The 27,898-nt window shown below is 43.8% G+C and overlaps 1 protein-coding gene and 1 pseudogene across 3 annotated transcripts in view; one reads left to right on the top strand and one right to left on the bottom strand.

Moving 5' to 3' along the window:
- IRAG1 (inositol 1,4,5-triphosphate receptor associated 1) overlaps positions 1-27,898 on the bottom strand; it is a 128,066-nt gene that overhangs the window by 89,608 nt on the left and 10,560 nt on the right. The window lies entirely within an intron of this gene.
- LOC123387786 lies at positions 2,368-2,530 on the top strand (annotated as a pseudogene).

The following is a 27,898-nucleotide window of genomic DNA, read 5'->3' as shown; positions in this document are numbered from 1 at the left end:
ATGTACTCAACGAGTTCCTTTCCCCCCCTCTGAATAGGGCAGCTGAGTTCTCTGAGTCATGGCATCAAAATCCAAGCAGGTCCAGAGAGTCTGCCATTAATCCTGAATAGCAGAGCTCAAGCTTCGTCTCTTGCAGGTAAAGGATATATATTCCTGACCTTGCCAGGACTTCTCTGTACAAACTTGTAGATAAAAGGCAGTTAGACGTGATTGCAATTAAACCCATCAGGGGCTTTACACCCTGGCATTTACTCTTATTGTACAAACATACTCTGTTGTTGGGCAACCAATGGGGTTAGAGAGGGGGGGTAAGTACTGTGGTCATCCCAAGTCCATGCTGTGGTCATCCCAGGGCTATGCTGTGGTCAGTTGCAGGTCTGCATTGTGGTAAGCCATTGATCTGTGCTGCGGTCATCTCAAACCTGTTCTGTGGTCATCTCAGGTCTATGCTGTGGTCAGCCCTCGATCTGTGCAGTGGTCAGTCCCAGGGAAGCAAGGGTAGAGTATAGAAGGGCAGAAGAAAGATGCAACAGAGAGGGAAAGATGAGGGGCTGGAAGGGACTTCCCAATGACTTCTTGCCCTCAACACAATCTCTCTGGTCCATGGAGCCAGGGGGGATAACAGGGGCTGCAGTCAGGTCCTGAGCACTTCCCAACACCCCATGGATGTCTCCACCCTCTAGCCATGCTCTCCAAGCCTGAGGATCTCTTATAGGTTCTGTTGGCTGGGGGTACCTTCCTCCCCCAATTCAGACCCATTTCAGCCCCGGAGTGAACCAGCTTCTGCTCAGACCAGTGTCATGACCATGTCCAGGAGGAGATGCTAAACCAGCCCCAATAGGAAGAGTGCAAAATTTGGCAGCCAATGTGCTAAGCAGGGGGGTGGAGTAGGGGACACCTGAGATATCAAAAATAGTAACTGACCCCTCCCTTCCCCTCAGACTTCCTTTCCCCCCATTGCCTTTCCCCTCACACAAACATGGAGGCCATTCTGTGCTCATTGCCTCGGGGAGAGGTGTAGAAGCAAGACCTATGGAAAAGGGAGTCTGTCTCTGCCTCATATGTAGTGAGGGGCTAGACCTTAGGGAAATGAAGAAGGCTCAGGGTTCAGAAAAGAGATTTGGGGAAAGCACCCTAAGTAAGCATAGTTGTCCCCTCATCCCCAGGACTAGTAAAAGATTATGGGGCAAGGAGCAGACAGGAGAGGCCATGTAAAAGCAATGAAAATATGGACTCTGGTGAGGTACTAGAAAAGAGCCTTTGCCCTGCTTCCCTGGAGAAATGGGGGAAAAGTCCCAAACTCTAAGAGCAGAGAGGTCTTGGGTCCCGTTTCCCAGACAGAACCCTGAGGAAAAGACCCCAAAGAGAAGTAATGGTTGTTTGGAATGACTTGATAGACAAGGCCTTCGGACAGCCTCACAAGACTCTTCTCATCCCAGGGGATGGGTGTGTGTGGGCAGGGGGGCACATGGCACACTCATTTCTATGTAGCCAGGAGCAAAGTTGCCAGACTTGAAGGTGCCTTGAGAAGGCTGATTTGGGGGTCATCTACTGACCAACGACTCACAGAAAGCATGGTGGATATCTTGTCAAGTAGGCCAGGACAAATGATGTCAGGTACAAGCGCACCTTTCTCAACCTTACTCCCTGGCACTCAGGAAGCTCCTTGGACTTGGGTACCATTTTGGAGGAAGTGGGTTGGTGAAACCCTCACATTCCTGGGATCGGGTTCTAGGTACCCTGAAAAATGGCCAAGCCAGGGCCGGATCTCACTCCAGCCAAGCCCAACCCCCAGCCATGACAGGAAGTCAGCCAAAACATTTCCCCAGGTTTCCTCCCCAGCTTGTTCACTTCAGCAATTCTTTTTTAAAAATAAGTCCACTTGAAAAAATTTTCTCTTCTTGGAAATATGTGCAATTGCTCAATCGGAGGCAGTTCAAAGGCACTGGAAACAGCAAAAAAGTATCTGAGCCTCCCATTTAGCTCCCAGCAGAAATAAATCTTGCCCAGTTCTCTTTGTTCCAGGCCGCCCAGCAGCCTCTTCCCTGAGTCACTCACTCCAGGGTGACATGAATCATCACCCTAGGGTCAAGGACCACACGGTTTTTCCCTGGGTCTGTGTGACTGACCAGGGCACTGAGGGGCCATCAGGAAGCATAGAGGACCAAGAGCCTCCTCCTAGGTCCTGGGTCTGAATCTGCCCTCCCAGATGTGTGACCCGGGGGAGTCCCTCAGCCTGTGTGACAAGGAGGTAGATTTATAGCTCTTCCAACTTGTCCTTTCTTGGAGCTTCTCCAGTGGTGTACTAATTGTTAAGAATTTTGTGAGCTGGTTGTTAAATACAGACATCACTAAAAATTGAATTATAGCTTTGTGCTGTGGAAGTATTGTAGTCAATGAGGTTTATCCAAGGCGTGATTATTGCTAATTAAGAATTAAGTTACAATTAAATGACACTAAAAATGAAATAAACACCCACAATGATCCTAATTATTTTGCTACATCTTATTGTTAAATCATCTCTTGAGATTATTTAGTTTTCTTTTATCTGTGGAGGGAAACTCTATATAATGATGTGCTACTGTGCATCGCTTTCCAACTTCACATTCAGTGAATGTGGAGTTAGTAGCTGAACTTCGTCATGGTGTCACAGAAATCAGCAGATCAGCAAATGCTCCATGTCAAGGCTTTTGTCTTAAACATTTACTAGCTCACCAATGAGCCTCTCTGTTCTGGGCTCAGCTCCTCGCCCCTGCCAGGGTGCAGAAGGAATGCAGATGACCTTAATATCACCCCATGATAGCAGAATTACAGAGATCTGATGGCCAGTTACCTTTGCACAATGCTGCTTAGGTGTACCATGTCCTGAACAAGTCCTATCATTTCTTTCCCTCCCCAACCCTGCCTTCTCCCAAGCCCACTCTTCCTGTACCCTAGTGAATGGTACTCAGACTTAAAACCCAGAAGTCATCATAACTACCCCCTCTCCATCACCCTATAATCAGCTGGACTCCGAGTCCTGTCAGTCTTAGTTCAGACATGTCTTTGATTGCTTCTCTCCTTCCCCTGGCCACCATCCCTGCCATGGATCTGGATGAACTGTGTCACCGCAAAAACCTTCTTTTTCTCTTTCCCTCTGGTCTGGCCCTTTCCAACCACACTCTACATGATGCCAGAGAAGCCCCTCCAACATATAAGTTGGACTGTCCTGCCCCTTCTTAAGGAAGATGGAGTGTGGTAGGCCAGGGAATACTGGTGCCATCTAATGAGAGCAGTTACTATTCAGTTCTGAGGTCATGAAAAATTATGTGGGAGGCCAAGGCCTTTCCACACAGAAGTACCCCGCCAGTCCAGTGGACATGCCTCTGACAATGTCATCAATTCAAACTCAGCACAACATTTGGTAGCAAGCAAGAGCTATGGTACAGTGAAAACAGGAGGGGTTTGGAAGTGAAATAGACCAGGTTCCAGGATAGCTCTGGCCCTTACAGCTCCGTGATCCTTGACAAAGCAATGAATGTTCTCTGGGATCAGGCTATCATTTGGAAGATGGAGCTAAGATACTTCTCTCAAAGGATTGTTAGGAGACTTAAATAAAATAAAGCATGTGTCCAGCACATAGTACTTAGGAAATGTTCTTTCACTCGCCTCTGAGAAAGAGAATATCGATTAACAAAAGTCACTTTGCTTCATGCCACACAGGGCTTACAACGTAGGTGTACTCCTTCCCATGCACTTGAAAGGCTCGGTTTTCTTCCCAGCCCTTAAAAGCAGTGAGAAGGGACAACTGACTACAGGAAGGAAGCAGCTGCATTCTGAAGAGAAGATATAAGCTCTCAGCCTGGCATACACTCTCTGACGCCTTCCTTGTCAGCTGAGTTCAGCCCCAGCTTATAGCCCAGCCGGAAGCTAGCAGGCATGAATGAAGCTAAGCTCTGATGTTGGCTCCCTGGAAAAGACAGGAGAGCAAGTTCCATTTCAGAACAGTTCTATCCAAATTGGTTAAAATGCGTAGTTTGACACTTTAGACATAATCATTTTTGTTCACAATATATTGATCGAGGGGAAAAATAGGTAGTATGATTGTACTTTCATTTCAAAATTATAAATATTTTTATGTGAAATAGATATAGATAGATTATGGCTACATATTAGGGAAAGAAGTCTGGAAGGTTAAAACCCAATTGTTAAAAGTGGTCATCTCAAAAGGAATTATGATTAAAATCAATTTAACACCTTTTAAATATTTGTATCTGTGGGGTTTTTTTTCATTATTTTCCCACAATGAGCATGACTTACTTGCATAATAAATGAAGGATTGTTGAAGGTGTTCTGAAAAATTACTTAGGACAGTTTATGCCTGATCATGGACTACTTAGGCATTAATAGTCCTTGTTTCAGTATGTGCTAGTTGAGGCTCTGAACCTTCTTGTGGACTCTCCCATCTGGGAATTCCCTGGCCAACTCTTGCTCATCCTTTAATACTCTGTTCAAATGTCACTTTTGCCACAAAGCCTCCTAGACTCCATCTTCTGATGCCACTCTTCTGGACTCCCAATAGGCACATGTTCTCCCTTGCCTTATGGCTCTTTTTCTTGTCTTGTAATTATCTATTTACTGCACAGGCAGTTCTCAACCTTCCTGCTACCCAGTCCCCCTATAGCGTATGGCAAGTATCTATTAACTATTAACTGAACTTCAGGGTACAGAAGCATGAATTGTCCCCCAGTGAACTCTGACGAGGGTCCGCCCCGCTGCCTGCATTGGGTACACTATCCCCTCCACCTCCTACCTATCTTCCCCCTTCTCAGACACACTTCATGAAGAATCATGTTCTAAACAGTGGGCAGCATATAATTCATCTGCCAGGATTTCTTGAATAGATGAATAAATAAATGAGTAGGTGAGACAGTAGAAGGAAATATGTCACAGACTGATACAGAGTTGTTAAGAGTCCAAACCCTGGTTTTTAGGAACCCTTGGGAAGTCAAATGGCCCCTCCAGGGCTGATTTTGCTTGTGGCCCCATCATGGCCTTGGAGTTCCTCATGTGAGAAGTGAGGAAGACAAGGCCCCATTTTCCTCTTATTTATGTGATCTGAGCATACATCACCCAGGCGGCTACATCTGTAGGTAGACAGCCTTACCTGCACTGTTCCTACTGAGCTTACCCAGGTTAACAGCTCCATTTTCTCTCTTGATGATGTAAGTGGGTTTCCTGTCTTCTCTGACACACAGGTGTGCAAATTTTCCCCTTAGGATTCTACCAACTGAAACCTCACAGAGAGCAGGGCCTCTTCCTCTGCCACTTACATGCCTCTGTTTGACCATCTGGGAGTACTTTGCAAAGCCACTTTTAGGATTTTCTTATCAATGGGACTTGCGGCTTCCACTTAAATCCTGCAGGAAGCCACAGAGCGACCCCACTGGCTCTTCCAGCTCCACTTCGAAAAATGGCTAATGCGGTCCCCAAATTGCTGCCAGTTGTATGCGCTCAAATATGCCATTACCCTAGTGTCTGCTGCCCTGCTGTTCCTGAAACTAGTTCCCCCTGCAAAAGAGTTGAGCCATGAGGGTTGGCAAAATGGTCATAGTCTCGAAGCCAAACCTGGACACGTGGCCTAACTCCTGCTCTGATGAGGGGACAGATGCTGATGTTGGGGGTTCTGGGAATCCAGAACCCGGAATCTCCCACTTCTGTGCGGCAGGCCTCTGGGAACTGTGGTTTCATTTCAGGGAGAAGGCCAGAGGAATTGGGCCAGTTTGATGGGACCGTGGCAACAGCTAGTCCTGCCCACACTGCACATGTGGACTCTCAGAAGCCAAAAGTGGGGACAGATCTCAGCTAACAACCTTTTCCTTGGAGCTTCTGGCTTCTGTGTCTAAAGACATTCATTCCTCAGGATGAGGACAAGGATGGAGAGAGACAAGTGGTGTTTTGTCTAAGACATGAGATGTTTCAAGGACTACCCAGGAGCAGCCTGTCTGAAAAAACCAGGATCAGAACCCTGTTACCTTGGAAACTGTTCCAAATAAAAATAAAACTTCTTTCTTTTTTTTTTTTTAAATACTGAATTCTTTTTTTTTTTTTAAGATTTTATTTATTTACTAGAGAGAGAGTGAGAGAGAGCATGAGCAAGGAGAAGGTCAGAGGGAGAAGCAGACTTTCCATGGAGCTGGGAGCCTGATGTGGGACTCGATCCCGGGACTCGGGATCATGACCTGAGCCGAAGGCAGTCGTCCAACCAACTGAGCCACCCAGGCGTCCCTAAAAATAAAACTTCTTTCTTAACTCAACAAGACCATTAACCCCAACATGAATGAATGAATGAATGAATGAATGACTAAATAAATAGATAAATAACTATCCCAGTATACCAGTCCTCTCTCTGTCAGTCCCTCCTTCCCTCTTTCCTCTTCTCCCCCTCCCTTCCCAGCTTTGTTCTGGGAAGTGACCATAGAACTCTGAATGTGGGAACTGGTTTCAGAAAATCCAAAGAAAAAGATGGCTTTCATAGTGCCTGCCTAACTCATTGATTCATTCCACAAATGCTTAGTGGGTATCTCCTTAGTGTCAGGTATTAGGCTAGGTCTTGGGCTCTGAGGACCTGAGTCCTTCAGGCTGCCTTTCCAGGAAGCCTTCCCTGATCTCTCCAGGATACTGTGTGCTCTCTGGTCTATGACATCATGATGCAGTTGCCCCCTATCTGCCACACAGTGGTCTCTGTTTCCTCTACATTAATTGCCTCTGCCAAGTCTGATGACACAAAGCTTTCTTTTGTGCCCCAAGCTGTGGAAACATAGCATAGGTCCAGAGCAATTGTTCAGTGTCTGGTGAATCCCTCCTTTGAAAGCAAAGACTCTACAAATCAAACCTCACTTTTCATATGGCCTACCACACTCCAAGCACAATATATAATTAGCTCTTAAACCCTCTCCATTCTGTGAAGTAGGTATATCTCCATTTTACAGATGAGGTGAACCAAACCTCAGAGAGATAAAATGATTTGCTCTAGATCACACAGTCAGGAAACAGGGTCAGTACTAAAACCCAAGTTTCCTATACCCAAAATGGTGTCCTTGACCCTGCTTGAGTGAGAAACCATTCTTGTTCTCCTCCAACCCCAGTAGAGACAGAATGAGAAATATTGGGAGAACTCTCCTTATGGAGGATCTTGATTGTTCCAGATCACAGCCCTACCTCAGGGACAGCAAGGACTGTGGCTGAGGCACAGAATGGAAAGTCTTTCTCCCAGCATCCCCTGGAGTCCATAGGAAAAAGATGCATCAGCTAAAACAAATAGAAGAGATAGCTCTTCCCTGCTGGGATGGAGTGCCCCGGCTCAATTCCTTGTCCCCTATTTACTTTCTGAATCCCAGCTCTCAGAAGCTGTGGAAAGAGGCCCAAACCCTGGTGCTGGGCATCAGGGCACATCATGGCCTAATATGTGCTTCAGGAGGCCAGAGGAAGGATTACAGAGGCTCAGTGACAGAGGTCTTCTTGGGGAGGGAAGAGCAAACTGTGAAGCCATCCACCTGTGTCACAGTGGGTTCCTTTACCACTTAGGCCTCAGTCTTCCCATATCCACAGTAGTGGGTTGGGCTAATTTGCCAGCCTGAGCCCTACTTTCTACCCTATGAGTTTGGGGTCCATGTTGCCTATGGAGAGCAATCATCAATCAGAGGTGAGGGGGTCTAACTGGTGACCCCCAAGGCTGGAGGCTGCCTTTGAACATCTTTGCATCACATCCCCCCAGTTACAGTGATTGGTGAGCATGTGACCTACCCAGAGCCAATGAGACACAATGTGATTTTGCTGGGAAAGAGAGTCTTTTTATTTTTTTTTCCAGCATAACAGTATTCATTATTTTTGCACCACAACCAGTGCTCCATGAAATCTGTGCCCTCTCTAATACCCACCACCTGGTTCCCCCAACCTCCCACCCCTCCCCGCCACTTCAAACCCCTCAGATTGTTTTTCAGAGTCCATAGTCTCTCATGGTTTACCTCCCCTTCCAATTTCCCCCAACTCTCTTCTCCTAACTCCCCATGTCCTCCATGCTATTTGTTATGCTCCACAAATAAGTGAAACCATATGATAATTGACTCTCTCTGCTTGACTTATTTCATTCAGCATAATCTCTTCCAGTCCCATCCATGTTGATACAAAAGTTGGGTATTCATCCTTTCTGATGGAGGCATAATACTCCATAGTGTATATGGACCATATCTTCCTTATCCATTCGTCCGTTAAAGGGCATCTTGGTTCTTTCCACAGTTTGGCGACCATGGCCATTGCTCCTATAAACATTGGGGTACAGATGGCCCTTCTTTTCACTACATCTGTATCTTTGGGGTAAATACCCAGGAGTGCAATTGCAGGGTCATAGGGGAGTTCTATTTTTAATTTCTTGAGGAATCTCCATGGGAAAGAGAGTCTTAACTGAGATCTTAAAAGTAAGATGGTGAAAACAGAATCCTTATTGTCTAAGAATGAAATCAATGTGAAAGAGAAGATAGCAAGGAGCTAGAAACTAGGCCCTGAGGCTGTCATCTGATGCCTTGATCAAGCTATGCCTGATATCCCTGGCCTTTTATGTTTCAAGAACCAACAAATATCCCTTTTTGCTTAAGTTGGTTTGTGTTGGCTTTTTTGACACTTGCAATAAAGAATTCCTACTGGTACAAAGCTTAGCCTTTGTAAAGTAGGCTGTACAGGGACTTTCTGGACACCAGAGGCTTCTCTCACCTTGCTGCTCTGCTGCCAACATGAGAGTCTGAGCTGGAATACTCAGATCTAGAGCAAATGAGCTTGCCCTAAGTTATTCCCTAACTAAATGTATCACCCTGTGCCTTTCTCAGAACCTGATTCTCCTTCTGCATTCCCAGCCCATATTGATGGAATCAGTGTCCTCCCTGAAACCCCAACCCAAACCTCTGAATCTCCCACCCCTCCAATGCCTGCCCACCACCCTACCTTCCACTATACATGTATACATTTAAACATCTACTCAGGTTCCAAATGAGGAATTGGCTTTGACCAACCTCCTTGTTACTGCCTAAAAGATACCTGGTGAATATAAAGACATGTTAATTGAGTTCAACTCCAACCTTCAAATGATTTTCCAACATTGTTGCTTCCTTCCAGATGACTACCAGGAGCTCACTCCATCTATTCCTCAGCTCAGCATTGGATGGGATGGGATCTGACTGCTAACTGTTCCCTGGGAAATCAGACCCCAGACCAATGGGGGGCTTTGTGAACAGGTTTGCTGCCTGGAACCCCAGCGCCACACTTTGGAGTGAGGATTCCAGTTTGCAGGACCAAGAAGATTATACCTTGCACACTGAAACCAGTGGAGGGAATGGGAAGAGTTGTGGATCTTGGCCAGGGTCATCAGGGGAATCTGAACTGAAATGCATTTGTTGTTTGGTCAACTCAGAACTTGGACGGAGGCTGTGGCCACAAGAAGCTGCATGCCAAAGTAAAGTGGACCAGTTCCCTTGGCAACCAAATCTATGCAGATAGCCACAGGATTTGGGTCTTCAGGCACCACTTGAGAACAGGCTATGATAAACAGTGTTGCAAAATGGTGGTGAGGAAGAGGAAGGCAGGAGCTTGGGAATGGCTCTCAACAGCAAACTCTGGTGGCCTGAGGCACATGAATTTCAGTGTGTTCCTCATAAACAGGCTTGTGTAACAGTGGCTACTTGATAATATGAGACAGGAAGTAACCACAGAGGATTTCTCTCCAGGGAGTTGTCATCTTTCCACTATGGAAAGATGGGAAATGCATCAATTTTGAGTATTAGTAACAATTTTGAGGCATCATCAGAAGAGAACCAATATTTATTATGCCAGGTTCTCTATCCGACTCTTTATATGCTTCATCTAATTCTGTCATGACAATACCCTGCATGAAATTATTATTCTCATTATACAGGTGAGAAAACTGAAGCTCAGAAAGGATAATTTGCTCCAGGCATCATAATTACTAAGCACTTTCAACAGGATTTGAGTTCAGGGTAGTCTGACTCTAAGCCCAGGTTCTGCTCATCACACCATGCTGAGGCTTTGAGGGCAACACAGAACCCTGCAGCACTGTTGTCAACCACCACCGCCACAGAAGAAACTTTGACACAGGACCAGAGGACCAGAAGACATTTTTCTGGCTAAGGATTCACCAACTGATTCATCATGGAGAAGGTATTTTCCTTAACATCAGATTCACATATATTCTACTAAATTGCAGTTTGTTGTTTATATACTATTTCTCCTTAAATTAACTGTTTGGTCAACAGCATAGAGTTCAACCCAGGGTTTAAGCTGAGTCATTCTTTAAAAGCCTGTGGAAATGCAGAAACTTCTGGAAATTTCTCGTCTGCACTTTCAGATGAGAGAAGCTGATAACTAACCAGAAATGGACCTCCAAGACTGATCATTCTCCTAACAAATAATCTTTCAAGTAGAAATGACCTTTTTAAAGCAACTTTGGTTATATTTCTCCCTTGATTAAAACATTTTACTGGCTCTTCCTGCACTGATTCCTAAATCCAAGAATGCTTACCTAGAATCATCTGAGGTGTTTGATAAAATGCATTCTCCTGGTTCCATCCCAGATCTACTGGATCAAAATATCTGGGGACAGGGCCCAGGATCTGTATGGCTGACAGTCCCTCATGGAAGTGCGATACAGCCAGTCTAGAAGACTAGAGCTGGCAAATCTCTGGTCCCTAGATAAAGTCCAGGTTCTCTGGCACATATGCCAGATTTCCTGCTCTGAGCTACAATCCTGTTTCTTCTCTAGCCACAATCACCAAGGTATCCCACACCCCAGCATCACCTAATGATCCTGTTTCCAAATGTTCCATGTACTTTCAAACCTCCATACCACTCTCTGCCTCAAAGACCTTTCTCTCCCACCTGCCTCCGAGGAAGACTGTCCTCACCTGTAGGATGAGGGATCTTCCTGTAGGATCCTCAGGCTCCTCCCCAGATGAACTCCTTCTGCCCATTTCTTTTCAGAGTTGTAAGTGGTTTATTTGAACATAGACTGTAGAGCCAAACAAGATCGGGTTTTACCTTGTGTTTGTCACTTCCTAACTCTGTGATTTGGCTGTTGAATCTCAGTGTCCTCACAAGTTGTTATGAAAAATAAACAGGCCAATATATGTGAATTGTAGAGACATTGCCTGGTGTAGGGTCTCTAGCAGAGTTAGCTATCAAAATGGTAGCTTTTATTATTATCACTGTTGTTATTATTATTTGTTTTGGATATTGTCGTGACATTTCTCTAACACAGGGTTCAGCAAACTACGGTCTGTGAACCAAATATGACCAAATGACTGTTTTTATATAAAGAAAGTTTTACTGGAACATAGCCACAGTCGTCCATTTATGTATTGCCTATAGCCGTTTTTGCATTACAAGGGCTGCGTTGAGTAGCTGAGACAGACTCTATCTGACTCATAAAGCCTAAAATACTTACTATTTGGCTTTTTACAGGAAAAGGTTTGCCAACCCTGCTGTCACATAATAGCAATTATTTGTTTGCAGGTTGGTCTTTCCCACTTGACTGATAGCAACTCAGTAGTTTTCATGGGTGATTCTTACTTATCCTTTAAAACCCAATCTTTCTCATCTTTGTATCCCTGGAACTTGAAACATAATTAGTGTTTATAATTCCTTAACCCAGCTGAAAGGCACACATCTCCAGAAAAGCCCCTGAAGGGAAAGGGGGAAGACTCCCTGCAGGACCAGGACTGAGTTAATAGAGATATCCAACTTGGAGAAACAAGGTACTACTGGGAAGTAAAATCAGGCTTTCATGGGTTGTGAGATTTTCACTGCAGCCCTGGTTCTGTGTTCCTGATTCAAGGAGGCCCTGCACTCAGCGTACTATGAACAGTCTCACTGGCTCCTACCACCTGACCCCAGTACCCTGGGCCTTACTGTTGGAATATTTTCACTGACGGAGAGGAGAGGAAACCCCCTTTTAGGAAATTCTCTTCTGAAGGTTTTAGTATAGTCCCATTTTCCAAGAGGGCATAATTGGTTTGGTCCAAATGGTCTGATGACCCTCATGGTCCTTACAGTGGGCAATTTGATGTACTCATTTTTTTTTAAAGATTTTTATTTATTTATTTGACAGAGAGAGATCACAAGTAGACAGAGAGGCAGGCAGAGAGAGAGAGGAAGGGAAGCAGGCTCCCCGCTGAGCAGAGAGCCCGATGTGGGACTCGATCCCAGGACCCTGAGATCATGACCTGAGCCGAAGGCAGCGGCTTAATCCACTGAGCCACCCAGGCGCCCCTGTACTCATTTTTAATAAATAAACTTATGGATATCTTTTCTATGCAGATTTACTTTTTGTTTGTTTGTTTGTTTTGTTTTGACAAATGAATTTTCATTTTCTGAGCACAGCTCCTTTTGGAGGAGAACTAGGATTTCAAAGCAGTGGGGCTATTTCTTTGTAAGCTGGTTATGAAACCACTCTGTGACCTTGGGCCAGTCATGCCTATCTCTGGACCTAGCTTTCAGCTTCTGTACAATGACTTTCAGACTTTTGACTCTCTGGAGTTCTGGCTGGAGGGGTGGCCTCCCCAACTTGTACTGATGAAAAGCAGTGGGCTGACAACAGACAGCTTGATGGAGCTTCTTTCTTCCTCCATGCCTCTGTGTTACAGTAACACACTCTCCCAACTTCCCCCACCCCCCTGAAAATACAACAATTCATTCCTTCTGCCCTTTCTTGAGGCTCGAAGAAGATACTTTAGCTCTGAAGCAGATCCTCAGGAGATAAGAAAATGCCACTGATGTGGTTGGAAAAATCTGAGCTGGATGAAATGGAAACACAGAGCTTTCCCCTGAGGCTGGATGAGAAGTGTGTGGATAGAAGCCAAGTCCATCCCTTCCTTGAGCCTCTGGGAGCTGGCAGCTCATTGCCTCTCTCAGAATATATACCCCCTTATCCTTCACCCTACCCCCATGAGTATAACTGCTGAGCCTGAAGGGTCTTGGTTATCTGGGGGCAAATCAGTATTACTGTGGATTGAACTGGTTTTTATTGATTTCTCTGTAGGTGATTTATAACTGCCTGCTTCCTAAAAGGGTTTGTGGCCAGATGTCAATAAAAACACTCAAAGGGCAAGAGTGTTAAAAATAAGACTGAAAAGGGGAACATAAACTGTGCAAAGGAAAGAGGGAGATAAGCGCACCAGCCAAGGTAGGATGATGCCTTAACTCAGATGATCTGGAGAGTAATCTTGATTTTTAGTTCCTACTGATATGATTGAGATCAGTAGCATCTTGCTTTCGGCTACTATAAGAAGTACAGAGCAAAGAATACTTACATCTTGAGCTTCCAAAATGGACCCTTCACTCAAAAGAGAATAAAATTCAAGTGAACATTTTAAGAAGTTTAAAGTTCACTTCACAGGAGTCTTTCCATTTAAGAACTTCAAATTTTACTTCACAGAAGGACTCCTCACACAAGTTCATCACCATACTGTTCATTCACACAGCACAACTTGGAATTACTTTTGCATTTTTTTTTTTTAAGATTTTAAGTATTTACTTGAGAGAGATAGAAAAGGAGAGCACAAATGGGGGAAGGGCAGAGGGAGAGGGACAAGCAGACTCCTAAGCCCGACTTGGGACTCAATCCCAGGACTCTGGAATCATGACCTGAAGTGAAGGCAGATGCTTAACTGAATGAACCACCCAAGTGCCCCTGTTGTTGTTGTTGTTGTTGTTGTTTTCCAGTAGTCAGTATAAATGGAGGTGCTGTGAGTTCTGTGTCTGATGGCTGGTTACTGACCTTCCTTGATGTGGCTGTAGAGAAGATTGACTAACTGAGCTCAAGGAACATGCAAAACTACACATGAAGATCCTTTATCTCAGGAACCATAGGCAATGCCTTTTAATTCTGGCTGCAAGCCAATGTCATTTAGTGGTCATGTGAATGGGTTATTTAAACAAATGCTGGCTTCCCTAGTTGCAGCTAACCAGAGATCAGATCTCTCAGGGGAACACTCATAAGGCTATTTTTTGGGGGTGAACTGTGTCCCAAAGTTCATATATTGAAGCCCTACTCCCCAGTACCCCAGAATGTGACTATATCTAGGGATAGGTCCTAAAAGAGGTGACTGATTTAAAACGAAGCTGATCGCTTCTCAGCCTTTTGGCTAAGACCAAGTGAAATTAAAATGACGCTCTTAGGGTGAGCCCTGATCCAATCTGACTGGCATTCTTTTTTTTTTTTTTTAAGATTTTATTTATTTATTTGACAGAGAGAGAGAGAGATCACAAGCAGGCAGAGAGGCAGGCAGAGAGAGAGGAGGAAGCAGGCTCCCCGCTGAGCAAAGAGCCCAATGTGGGGCTCAATCCCAGGACCCTGAGATCATGACCTGAGCTGAAGGCAGTGGCTTAACCCACTGAGCCACCCAGGCGCCCCCTGACTGGCATTCTTATAAGAAGAGAAAATTTGGACACATAGAGAGACACCAGGAATGTGCCCGCACAGAGGAAAGACCACATACTGACACAGAAAGAAGGTGGCCATCTACAACCCAAGGAGAGAGACCACAGGAGAAATCAAATCTGCCAACACCTTGATCTTGGACATCTCCAAAACTGTGAGAAAAATTATTTGTGTTGGTTAGGGCACCCAGTCTACAGTATTTTGTTATGGGATCCCTAGCAAACTAATGCAGCTATTAATAGAATTTCTTAGCTGTATCAGGTTTGAATTCAAATCTCTTTCAAACACTTAATCTTGGAAATTGGGATCAATGAATTTGCAGGAATAACTGCTTTAACATTTTTTAAGACAACCACAAAGCTCCTTGCAGGACTCTCTGAAGAAATAAAGATGTTCTGGATCAATGAATTTGCAGGAATAACTGCTTTAACATTTTTTAAGACAACCACAAAGCTCCTTGCAGGACTCTCTGAAGAAATAAAGATGTTCTGGACTAGGGCTCCAAAATTCTAGTTATGAAGAAGTAAAACTACTATTACTTGCAGATGGCATAAACTTGTGTATATAAAATCCTATGGAATCCACTAAAAATCTATTTGCACTAATAAATGAGTTCAACAAGATTGCAGAATATGATTGATATACAAAAATCAACTATATTTCTATACACTAGCAATGAACACTTTAAAACGAAATTAAGAGAACATAATACTAGCATCAAAAGCTTAACATACTTAGGAATACATTCAGTAAAAGAAATTAAAAATGAATACTATGAAAAAAAAACCCAAAACATTGTTGAAGGAAATGAAGGAAGACCTCAAGAGATGGAACACCATCCCATGTTCATGGATCAGAAAACTTCTTCATTTTTTTTTTAATTCATCTGTCTATTTTAAAAGAGGGTAGGGGCAATAGGAGGGGAAGAGAGAGACTCAAGCAAACTCCAAGCTGAGCGTGGAGCCTCACACAGGGCTTGATCCCATAACCCTGAGATCGTGACCTGGACTGAAACCAAGAGTCAGATGCTCAACCAACTGTACCACCCAGGCACCCCAGGATCAGAAGACTTAACATTGTTAAGGCAGAAATATCCCCCTAATTGATTTACTGATTCAACACAATCCCTATTAAAATCCTAGCTGCCTTTTTTTTTCTTGCAAAAACTGCAAATAGATCCTCAATGTCATATGGAAATGCGAAGGACCAAGAATAACCAAAACAATCTTGAAAAAGGAAGGGGAAAAATAGATAATTTATATCTCTCAATTTAAAAACTTAATATATAAAATTACTGTAAGACAGTATGACACTAGATATTATACAAGGATACACATGCATATTAATGGAAGAGAACCAAGAGTCCATAAATAAATTCTTCCATTTTTATAGTCATTGATTTCAGTAAGGGTGCCAAGATAATTCAATGGGGAAAGAATAGTCTTCAACAAATAGTTCTGGAACAACTGGATATCCACATCAAAAGAGTAAAATTGGATCCCTTCCTTATACCATATATAAAAATTAACTCAAAATGGATCAAATGCCTAAACGGAAAAGGTAAAACTGTAAAGCTCTTAGATGAAAACATAGGAGTAAATCTTTGTGTCCTTGTGTTAGGCAATACTTTCTTAGACATAATACCAAAAATACAGGCAACAAAAGAAAAAATAAATTGGATTTCACCAAAATTAAAAAATTTTGCACCATAAATAATACCACTGAGAAGTGAAAATACAACCCGTAGACTATAATAAAATATTTGCAAATGATATAGCTAATCAGAGACTTGTATTCAGAATATATAAAGAATGCTTACAAATCAATAATAAAAAGACAAATACTTTTAAAATGGCCAAAAGAATCAAATAGACATTTCTCCAAAGAAGATATACAAATGCCCAATAAATGTACAAAAAGATCCTCAATATCATTAGCCTTCAGAGAAGTACAAATCAAAACAATAAGATACCATTTCACATCCATTAAAATGCAAAAAACAGAGAAGAACAAATATTGGTAAGGATGTAGAAAATTTGGGGCCATTATGCATTGCTGATGGAAATGTAAAATCATACAGCTACATTGGGAAACATACTAGCAATTCCTCAACATATTAAACATAGATTTGCAATATGACCCACCAGTTCCACTTCTATGTATTTACCCAAGAGAAATTAAAACGTTTGTTCACACAAAAACATGCACACAATGTTCAGCAGCATTATTCACAATAGCCAAAAAGTGAGAACAAATGAAATGTCCAGGTAATTAACAGATGAATAAAATGTGGTGGAATAATATGGTGGAATATTACTCAGCCATAAAAAGGAATGAAGTACTAATACATGCTAAAATATGGATAAACCTTGAAAACTTTATGATAAGTGAAAAGTCAGTCACAAAAGATCATATGTTCTATGATTTCATGATTGCCTTTATATGAAATGTCAAGAATAGAGAAATCTGTAGAGAAAGAAAGTAGATTAGTGGTTGTTAGTGAAGAATGGGGGAAATGGGAAGTGACTATTCATAAGTGTAGGGTTTCTTTTTGGGTAATGAGAATTGTCTGGAATGAAATAGTGGTGATGGCTGCACAATTCTCTGAATGTGCTAAAAACCATTGAATCGTACATTTTAAGTGGGTGAATTGTAGGGCATGTGAACCATAGCTTAAGAATCTGTTAAAAACAAAACGTCAACAACAACAACAACATAGAAACTACCTTTGGTTCTTACTACATGGTGATCTGTCTGGACCTAGTTTCGTCAAACAGAAAATGTGAAAATTCAGCTACCTGATTTCTAAGTTTCCTTCCATCTCTAAAATTCCTGAGTGTATATAATTTAAGAAAACAGGTTGGTGAAAAAAGATGGAGTCTGGGTATATGTTTCTAGGATGGGGTCATGTGGCGAGAAATGAGGGAGGGCAAACAAAAAGACTAAAAGATACAGAGATGAAGGTACAAGGGATGTGAACTCAGAGAGACAGACATATAGAGACACAGAGGCAAGACTATGCTCAAAGAGAAAGAAACTCACCAAAATGCATGGGCAGATCAGTCATCCATTCTTCCATTTAGCAAAAATTTCCTGAGGACCTACAAAGCCAAGCTCTGTATTCAAGAGTAAACCAGGTAGACCGAGGCACTGAGTTCAGCAACTAGAAGCACAGCAGCAATCAGGCAATGGATAATGAGAGTTGAGATGCCATAGTTCAAGATGCTCTGGAAGTACACAGGTTGCATGTAGGCACACGTGCACACACGAGTACATGCACTCACACTACTCCACACTCAACACATGCAACACTTCCAAAAGTCAGATCCGTTTTGCAAGGGGTACCATTTCTCACCTGAGGCATTTCAAATTCTGCTAGTAAAGACATTCATAAAAATATGTTGCATTTTACAATGACGGGCACAAATGGGAATGGCATATTTTATTCTCACTCTGAAGTCTCTATAAAATGAGGCTCAATGAAAGGATTCATCCCTCAGTTTGGAGATTCCTCCTACTCTTTCCCCTTCGTCAAAGGACTGGCTTTGGAAATAGAGAAGAATGTGATCTATTACAAGCACACCAGCCCTACTCCTCTGGGCTTTCAGCTGGAAAGTTCCCAAAACACATTCTGTTCTACTCTGCTTCCATCCCATCCAGACCTGGCCCAATAAAGGCATCATGTGTTGCCCATTTTCCCTGTCCTGTTGCTCCTCTACTGCTGTAAGTATGACATGCTGACAGCATGGGAGGAAATCTCAGCTCAGCAGGAAAAGTGACTCTGTTTTTTGCACAATGTCTGCAATAAGTGCTTCTGTATGACCACCAGGTTATACCCCATGTCTGGGGAGCCGCACACAAACACACACACCAGCCTCCCACCCTGATCAACCCTGATTCCCAGATTTTTGCCCATAGGACAAGGTAGATGCAGGGCATGAATATCTCCCTCACTTCATAGAGACTGACCTCTAATCTCCTAACAATTAAAAGGTCAGGATCTATCACCACTGCACTTTCAGACCGAAATGCAGTTTGAGTGTCTCTCAGCTTATAGATCATGTTCTCATTTTTTCTTAGCTGTGACCCTTGTGCTGACTTTTGGCCTCTCTAAGAGATTCCCATGCAGCACAGAGCAGAAAATTACTCATAGGGTGAGAAGGGAGGACAAGATAGTCTATGCCTCATTTTCCTCCCTGTAAAATGGAGATAATTGTTTCTACCTCAGAATGGTTGGCGGGGGAAATGAGATGTGTAAATGACTTGGCACAGAGTTAGTGCTTTGGGGGAACACCTGCAGTTTTTGCTTGCTTTGTGCCCTGGTCCCCCTTTTTCTGGTAACAGCAGCATCTTCATCTTCTCTGTGCTTGGGGTGGGGGTGGTTGACCCCACTGTGGGAGTGGGACTGTAACACAGGGCTGTCCCCTCAGAATCCCCTGTGACCCTGGTGATCGAGGAATGGGCATATGACCCAGACTGAGCGATAAATTCATCTCAGTAACTAGCCGGAATGACTGGGGGAGTTCTTGCTGCCAGGGTTTCTGAGAGGATAGGATGTAAGTTGGGGACTGCAAGTTTCAGGTTGTCACCATGAGGCACAGGCCACCTGAGAAGAGATCCAATACCAAGGACAGTTGGGAGGTAGAGGGGATGAGCCCCATGCATCCAGCTACATCTGAGCCTGCGCTAGACTTGTCAGTTATGTAACCCAGAAAATTCTGGTTATTGTCTAATCTAATTTGAATAAATTTCTGTTCCATGCAGACAAGAATCTTGGCTAATGAAAAGCTCACCGGATTTGGTTCACCCTTCCCCCTTTATATTGCCATTGGTCTGGAGGGGCCCTTCTTGAGCCTTGCAGAGATTTTGCCACAGCTCATCTCCCCATCCTCAGTCTCTTTTCCTTCAGTCCGTCTTCGCTACACTGATCATTCTCAGCACGGGCTTAGTCATATACTGCTCAGCTTAGAGGACTCCTTGACTCACCACCACTGGAGAGCAAGTCCTAGCTTCCTCAACTCTACCTTCAAAGCCCTCCACAGTCTGACCCCAAATCCTCTTCTGTATTCTCTTTTTTAAGTGAGTTATAATTGACATATAACATTACATTAGATTCAGGTGTGCAACATAACGATTCAGTATTTGTACATATCGCAAAAAGATCTTCACTCTAGGTCTAGTTAATATCTGTGAACATACATAGTTTCGAAAATTTTTTTCTTGCAATGAGAACTTTTTTTTTTTTAAAGATTTTATTTATTTATTTGACAGAGAGAAATCACGAGTAGATGGAGAGGCAGGCAGAGAGAGAGAGAGGGAAGCAGGCTCTCTGCTGAGCAGAGAGCCCGATGCGGGACTCGATCCCAGGACTCTGAGATCATGACCTGAGCCGAAGGCAGCGGCTTAACCCACTGAGCCACCCAGGCGCCCGCAATGAGAACTTTTAAGATCTACGTTTTTAGCAACCTTAATTTGTCTTGAGCTTATCTCTCATGACCATCTCCCATGGCTCTGCGCGTACTGTGCCTGATTGACATCAACCCAGTCCCCTGCGCCACAGGGCTTCCGTAGTCTCTCACTCTCTGCCTTTCCCCAGAAGACCTTCCACTTCTTACCTACCTACCAAAATCCCACCTACTCAACCATGTTCTCTTCCAAGAAGACTTCACAGATGACCAAGGCAGAATAAAGGTCTCACTCAGCTGAATGTATTCCCTTGTTATATATAGTACCTGTCAGTCTGTCCTTACATAAGAATGATGTATAAACACTTTGAGAGCAGGGAGCATGTTGTATTTGATTCTGGATCCTCCTGGAGCCCTCACACATGGGACTGCCAAAGGATTGACACAAGACCCTAGCTCCCTGCTCACAAATTCTGAATCCCCCACTCTCCCTTCAAATCCACTTTAGGAGAGAGGATCCTAACATTTGAATCATGTTTCCTCTTCAGCAGGAAACCTTTTATTTAAATTATGGTAAAATACAAGTAACATAAAATTTACAGTTTTTTCCATTTTAAAGTGTGCAATTCAGTGGCATTAAGTACATTCACAATGTTTTACACCTATTACCATTATCTAAATCCAGAACTTTTTCTTCACCCCAAAAGGAAACTCCATATCCATCAAACAGTTGTTTCCCACTCCCTTTTTCCCTCAGCCCTGAAAATCATTAGTTTGCCTTTTGTCTCCACAGATTTGCTTGCTCTGGACATTTCATATAAATTGAAGCATGCAATACATGGTCTTTTGTAACTGTCTCCTTTCACGTAGCATAATGTTTTTGAGATTCATTCATGTTATAGCATGTATCAGTACTTCATTCCTTCTTATGACTGAATAATATTCCGTTGCAAGGATAGACCTAATTTAATTCATGTATTCATCAGTTGATGGACATTGGGTTGTTTCTACCTTTTGACCATTGTGAACGGTACTGCTATGAACATTCATGTTCAAGTTTTTGTGTGAACGTCTGTTTTCAGCTTTCTTATATATACCTAGAAGTGGAATGGCTGGGTCATACGGGAACTCTGTGCTTACCAGGAAGCCTCCTACACTTGCCATCTCCAGCTCTCATCAACATCCTGGATCTGCTTGGCTGACTTCATCTTGGAAGTGTCCGTCGGCTTTTTAGAAGGGAGCTATTTCATCTTGATTGTTGTCTCCTGATGGCAATCCTTAAAGGGCATTCCTAGTCTTTAATATTAACCTCTTACTACTTGGAGTTTTCTATTGTCTAACTATTCCAGATCCACTATTTAGTTTGTTCCTCACAACACTGCTACCGAGTAGATTCTATTATGTCTGCTTTTCAGTGGAGGAGGCTGACAAGGCTGAGACTGACTCCCAGCCCAGTGCCCTTTCCATACAACCACAGAGGCCCTCTATCAATTAACCTCTCTGTCCAAGGTCTTTGTAAGAAATAACCACATTCTGAAATTTATTCTCAGATCCACCATCATTCAGAAATGTTCCTTTGCTAGGTGGCCAGTCAAAGCTGGCACCGACTTCTGCCACACTCCGCCAGTTGGCACTTCATGTATAAGCAAAACAGTTTTTTCATTATATTTAAATATTTGCCTGTACCCAGAAGATCAGCTTTTGCCTTTTCTAGGTCTTCAGGAACCTTTTGGAATCCTGAGTTAATGCTCCCTTTGATGTTGATATGAAGCTAAATCTGAGCATGTCCCATAAGCTTAACCACAGTTCTCAAAATTTCCTCCCCTATTTCTTTGTTCAACCCGAGGGCATTTCCTTTTCCTTCTCAGGAGGCCATCTCTTGGACTGGAGAGTCCCTGACCTTTTGGGAACAGAAAAAAGAAGCACAATGACCCCACCTGCTCCTTGGAAGCCTCCCACCCTAGTGTCCTGTGTCCAAGTGGGACTAGAAACCAGCAGAGTTCATGCTGTACTCATTCTGGCCACTGTCTGACCCCCATACCTCCAGAGAGAAGCTTTGGGGGCTGACCTGGCTCACTTAGAACCTTCACTGGCAGTTCTACAAGCAGTGAAGGCTTTATAGATGCCACATGACCAACCTCATGTGCACTCAAGCAAGGATGCCCCAAGCTAGCTTTTTCCAAAGTGTGTTCTCTACAACCCTTGTTCTGGGTGATTTTGTTAGTAGCTATGAGAATAAAGGTTTCTGAGTTTCAGTGCATTTGGGGACAGAGAGGTTTCTGTACCGTGGGCTTTTCAGCCTGTAGGAAGCAAATATGCAGGACAAACCTGCAAAAGGAGGAGATAGTATAGAATGTTTCCCAAACTTGAGAAATGAATATTTGACCATGAACATTTTTTCAAGAAGTAGCTTGAAGTGTTTTCATCAAAGCGCTAGTCAAAGATGCCCCCAGACCCTCTGGGACCTGTGGGACCCAGAGGTGAGAAACAGAACACTTATGCACATGGGCTCTGGAGCCGTGCTGCCTGAGATCATATCCCAGCCCTGCCACATAGTAACTGGGTGACCTTGGGCAAATTACTTCAGCTGTCCATGCCTCAGTTCCCCAACTGTAAAATACAGATGGTGATAATCATGTACATTATATGATACATGTAAACTTCTTAGAGCAGGGTTTGACACATAGTCAGTGCTCACTAAATGTTAGCTGGCATTTTGAATCCTTCACAAGCCTCACAGAAAGGGATTCCTCACATTCCCTCAGGAGCAGCAGCCTGTGCCTGACACTCCCCACATCCAGCCAACACCAGCCTCTCAGTTTATAAAACCTCTTAGCCAAGATGGCATGAAGACCCATAAAAGCCAACTGCAGTTCCCTAGGAGTAACCTTTCCTGAACTTGATGGCCACAAAGACCTCCTTCTACTTCATTTTTAATCCCTTATAGACAGGCACGTAAGATTCACAAGACCCAGATTCTATACACAACTTACTCATTTTCCAGTGGAATCTCAAGTTTTCTTCCCGATAACATATAACACAGTTTCCTTCCCTATAGCAAGGCTCTAGTCCAAGGACATGACACAGAAAAGAACACTAAGGCAGGAAGAGGGGCTGGAGAGGAAAATAGCAGGGAGAAGTTAGTACCAGTGACAGGAGGTAAGAGTGTTCCCCTTTTGAGGAAATGGGAGAGAGTGCCTATGACAAGGGTGCTTGGGTAGTGAATTAGGATAATTAATAGTAAGGATGTCTGGGTGGCTCAGTAAGTTAAGCGTCTGCCTCCAGCTCAGGTCACGATCCGAGGGTTTTATTGATTGTGGCACTGGGCTCCCTGCTCAGCAGGGAGTCTGCTTCTCCCTCTCCCACTGTGTCCTCCCTCTCTCAAGTAAATAAATAAAAACTTAAAAAAAAAAAAGGCTAACTAACATTAGCTGCTGCAACAGACCCCAAATCTTTTTTTTTTAAGATTTTTTATTTATTTATCAGAGAGAGGGAGAGAGAGCGAGCACAGGCAGAGAGAATGGCAGGCAGAGGCAGAGGGAGAAGCAGGCTCCCTGCCGAGCAAGGAGCCCGATGCGGGACTCGATCCCAGGATGCTGGGATCATGACCTGAGCCGAAGGCAGCTGCTTAACCAACTAAGCCACCCAGCATCCCTCAGTCTTTGAATGTCCATCCTCCTGAGTTAAGTCTAAAGCAAGTTGAGATGCCCACCTCCATCTTGTAGCAAGAAATTCTATAACGGGGGGCCTGGGTGGCTCAGTGGGTTAAGCCTCTGCCTTCGACTCAGGTCATGATCTCAGGGTCCTGGGATTGAGTCCCACATCAGGTTCTCTGCTGAGCAGGGAGCCTGCTTCCCCTGCCCCCTCTCTGCCTACTTGTGATCTTTGTCTGTCAAATAAATAAATAAAATCTTTTTTTAAAAAACCTATAACAAGAAATGCTGTGTGGAATATATAGGTGAGTGTGTGGTTGCCAAGAATCTCTGGCTGCCAAAGCTGTTCTCCTCTGTTGCCCAACCGTGTGCCCTTCTCCCGTTTGTCTCTGGGTTGATTCTCCCAGCTTTTCTAGGATTCTGCAAGCTCAGAGTCTGTGGTTGCCCACATTATAGTATTTTAATTTCTCACCTCTGGGAGGACTCAGGCTCTGCTGTTAGCTGCCTCACTAATCCTCATCCTCTGGCAGAGATGGTTAGCGGTCTCTGAGTGTTCCTGCGTTCCTCTGCATTGCCAGCCTCTCTTGCAGTTGAGTGGGGGCCCTACCACTAGCTCTGGCCAAGAGACTATGTGTCATCTCTGGGTTGAGGCATGGTTCCTCCTGCATTCTTCTCTTCCCCCTATTGAGATGTCTCTGGAAGTCATGTGTTTCATAGGAGAGCTGAAAGAACCAACTCAGAAACAAATGTTCTCCCTCCCTAAGTGTCATTTCTCCAGTTTGGGGGGGAAGGAAAGTGGAAACCATCAGGTGGGTAAGAGGAAGGGGCCTTTGGCAGACAGGACTGTCCAGGAATTCTTGGCATTTATATAGCCATTTAATGATTTAATGTCAGGTATGTCTTCCAGATGGGATTTTCTGTCTTGAAACTTCTTGCTGTAATTTGAAGTAACAATGTGATCTGTGATTCAGATACTCCCAGTAGTACCACAGACAGTGCAGCAGGTGACATGTTTCAGACTGTGATGTGCACATGAATCGCTTAGGGGTCTTGTTAAGCTGCAGATTCTGTCTCAGTAAGTCTGAGGCAACACTCAGGAGTCTGCATTGCTAACAAGCTCCCAGGTGATGCTGACACTGTTGGTCCCTAGACTGTGCTCTGAAAAGTAAGGTGATCGGGGCAGGGCGATATACAATGCATAAAATTATGAAATCCTGATAATCCATGTGAGGTTACACAGATAATGTGGCTGTGTGGTCCTCTGGGAGGATCTCCTGAGATACAGTCTGAGAACATGCTCTGCAGAGGGTAGCTAGCTGCTCAAATCATTTTAGGGGGTCTCCTCAAGTTCCCAAGATCTCCTCCACGTAGGGTGCTCTGAAGGGGTACCCAGTGCTTCCTGGAGGTCCTCAAATTCTGGTGACCCACATCTCTTCCAAGGGACTTCCAGTCTTTTTGCCCCCAACTGCATTCCATAGTACACACCCAACTGTTCCCAGAGCCGAAGGGATTAGAGCAGCTGACCCGGCAGTGTGAGGGAAGAGGAACCAGGCTCCAGAGGCTGCTTTTGTTAGCAACAAACACAACACATCTCTGATCTGAACAGCAAATGTCCAAAGCATGAGTCAAGTGCCTTGATAATAAGAAAGAGAATGAATAAGCATTCCCTTCAACAGTAAACGTTTTCTTATATATACAGCCTTCCATTTTACTCTGGACTGACGCCAGTTCTGACTACCCACAAAGGCCCTGCATGGGCTTTTAGAAAACAGACAATAATAGCTGACTCTTCTAACAAGCCTGCAGTCCTCCTTGTCACAGATGTAGCAACTAACACAATCAATGCTCCAATACAGCCTCAGTCATACAACTATGGAGGTAAATCACTGGGGCTTGGAGAATGAATGGCTCACAGATGACGAAACCAAGGGCTCAGAAGGCAGAAGTGATTTGCTCAAGGGCACAAATGAGTTGGAAGCAGAGTCAAGCCTAGAACCTGGCACCCCTTCATTTTGTGTTGTCTTCATTTCAGCACCAGGGATGGATATTGGAAGACATTCACCCTCTTCAAACCTAGGAGTGTTTGTTCATTCATTCACTCACTCAGTATCCATCAAGAACCTACTACAAACCTGCAAGGTTCTAGCTTGCCTTAATACTGCTCTATAAATCCCTGATGACCTAACTTTTAAATTTTTTAAATTTTTAAAAATGATTTTATTTATTTATTTGACAGACAGAGATCATAAGTGGGCAGAAAGGCAGGCAGGGGATGGGGGAAAGTAGGCTCCCTGCAGAGCCAAGAGCCCGATGCAGGGCTCTATCTGGGATCGTGACCTGAGCTGAAGGCAGAGGCTTAACCCACTGAGCCACCCAGGAGCCCCCTAACTTTTTAAAAGGTCCTACTGGTACAGCCTCTACCTCCATCTGTTGTTGGGCTGCATGCACTTTGCACCATGGCAATTGAGCCTTGACCTTGCCACTTTCCACTGAAATCCTGAGTTAACTAATGAACCTCAGAAAGCTTTAGTTTTCTCATCAAAATGGAGATGATATTATTACCTTCTCACAGGGTGCTACAAAAATATAAGAGAATATGCATAAAGAACTTAACACAGTATGTAGCTGGTGCCCAACATACGATCGCGGTTACAGTAACTGATAAGTACATTATTATCACTCTTGTTATTGTCAAGCAAAACAAGCCCCCTAGAAATTTCAGCACATGGGGTCTTCCCCCTTTAGGACTCTAAAAAGGCAAGCTTGCTTTCTTTGTGTGTTGGAAAGCAACTTCTGTGTCTTATGGACTGTAGGAGTCATGGGACTGGGACACCTAGCCAAGTGTTTCTGGGTCTAATTTGCCATATCCTTGAGGTCCATCCCCATACCCCCATTTCTCTGCTGGGCCCAGCTGACCAGAGAACTGTCTGCCTCTATCAGTGTACAGCCCTGTAAACCCCAGACCTTTCAGACTTGTCTGTACATGGGGAAATAAGGCTGCCTTCCAATACAACCATGTGAAAAACCACATGCAAGGGATATGATTAGTTATAAATGGAAGTAACCCAAGAAATTGTAAGTATGGCTGAAAGGTTTAAAGCCTTGATTGGGGGCCACCTGGATGGCTTAGTCGGTTAAATGTCTGCCTTGGGCTCAGGTCATGATCTTAGGGTCCTGTGATCAAGGCCCTGTTTCTTTCTTTCTTTCTTTTTTTTTTTTTTTTATTTGACAGACAGAGATCACAAGTAGGCAGAGAGGCAGGCAGAGAGAGAGAGAGAGAGAGAGGAGGAAGCAGGCTCCCTGCTGAGCAGAGAGCCTGAAGCGGGGCTTGATCCCAGGATCCTGGGATCATGACCTAAGCTGAAGGCAGAGACCCCAACCCACTGAGCCACCCAGGTGCCCCCAAGGCCCTGTTTCTACTTCTCCCCCTCCCTCTGCCTCTTCCCCCCTGCTCATGCTCTGTCTCTCTCTCCAATAAATAAATAATTTTTAAAAGATGTTATTTATTTATTTGTTTGTTTGTTTGTTTGTTTGAGAGGAGGCACGCACAAGCAGTGGGAGGGGCAGATGGAGAGAAAATCTCTTATGCAAACTCATTTTGTTCACCCTTAAAATTTTCTGTTTTATATGTTTTACAAAATAACTGGCATACTAATGTAGCTCATGAATATGATTTAAAATAAAACAATGCACATAAATCAAAGGTACATGCTAAAATAATTTTTTAAATTGATGATATGAGCCATCAAGAAAACCTTTGTCCTAGAGAAAACCTTTGCTCTAGAGAAACAGTTGGCAAGTTCCTGCTATTAGGTCCCTCAGCATTGCCCTGGAGATTATCTTCCTGAGGCCTAGCTGTCTACTTTTTCCTTTGATTCTCTGAACTACCTTCCAGCAAACCCCATCTTTCTACAAAATAAAAGGGGACTCCAGAGAGAAATGCTTATCTAAGGCTTCCAGGACCCTGTGCTCTGGGGAAGTCTCTTCTGTTGTAGGCAGAGATGGTTAGCAGACCAGACTATAGTCTGGGTGAAACACCCCTCAGAATTTTCTACCTTCTGAGCATAAGCTTCATCTTCCAGGGTTGGTTTTTTGTTTGTTTGTTTGTTTGTTTGTTTGTTTTTGCCACTGGAAAGTGTTGTCTCTCACCATACATTAGTACACACACATTCAGAATTATATACTTCAGTCTCTTATGAGTTTGATAATCATATCCATGTGAACAATCAACTCCAGGCCACTGACCAGGCTTAGGACCTTGGAACATCTCCAAGATGATGCTCCTTAGGGGGTCCTCTTGGCATCCAGATACAGGTTCCTCCTGACCATACTTAGCCTCATCACCATCACCTCTCAAC

Source organism: Mustela putorius, unplaced genomic scaffold (genome assembly GCF_011764305.1).
Source record: "Mustela putorius furo isolate JIRA1106 unplaced genomic scaffold, ASM1176430v1.1 tig00003859_pilon_pilon_pilon, whole genome shotgun sequence".
NCBI lineage: Eukaryota > Metazoa > Chordata > Mammalia > Carnivora > Mustelidae > Mustela > Mustela putorius.
This window is presented reverse-complemented; position numbering and strand designations above follow the sequence as displayed.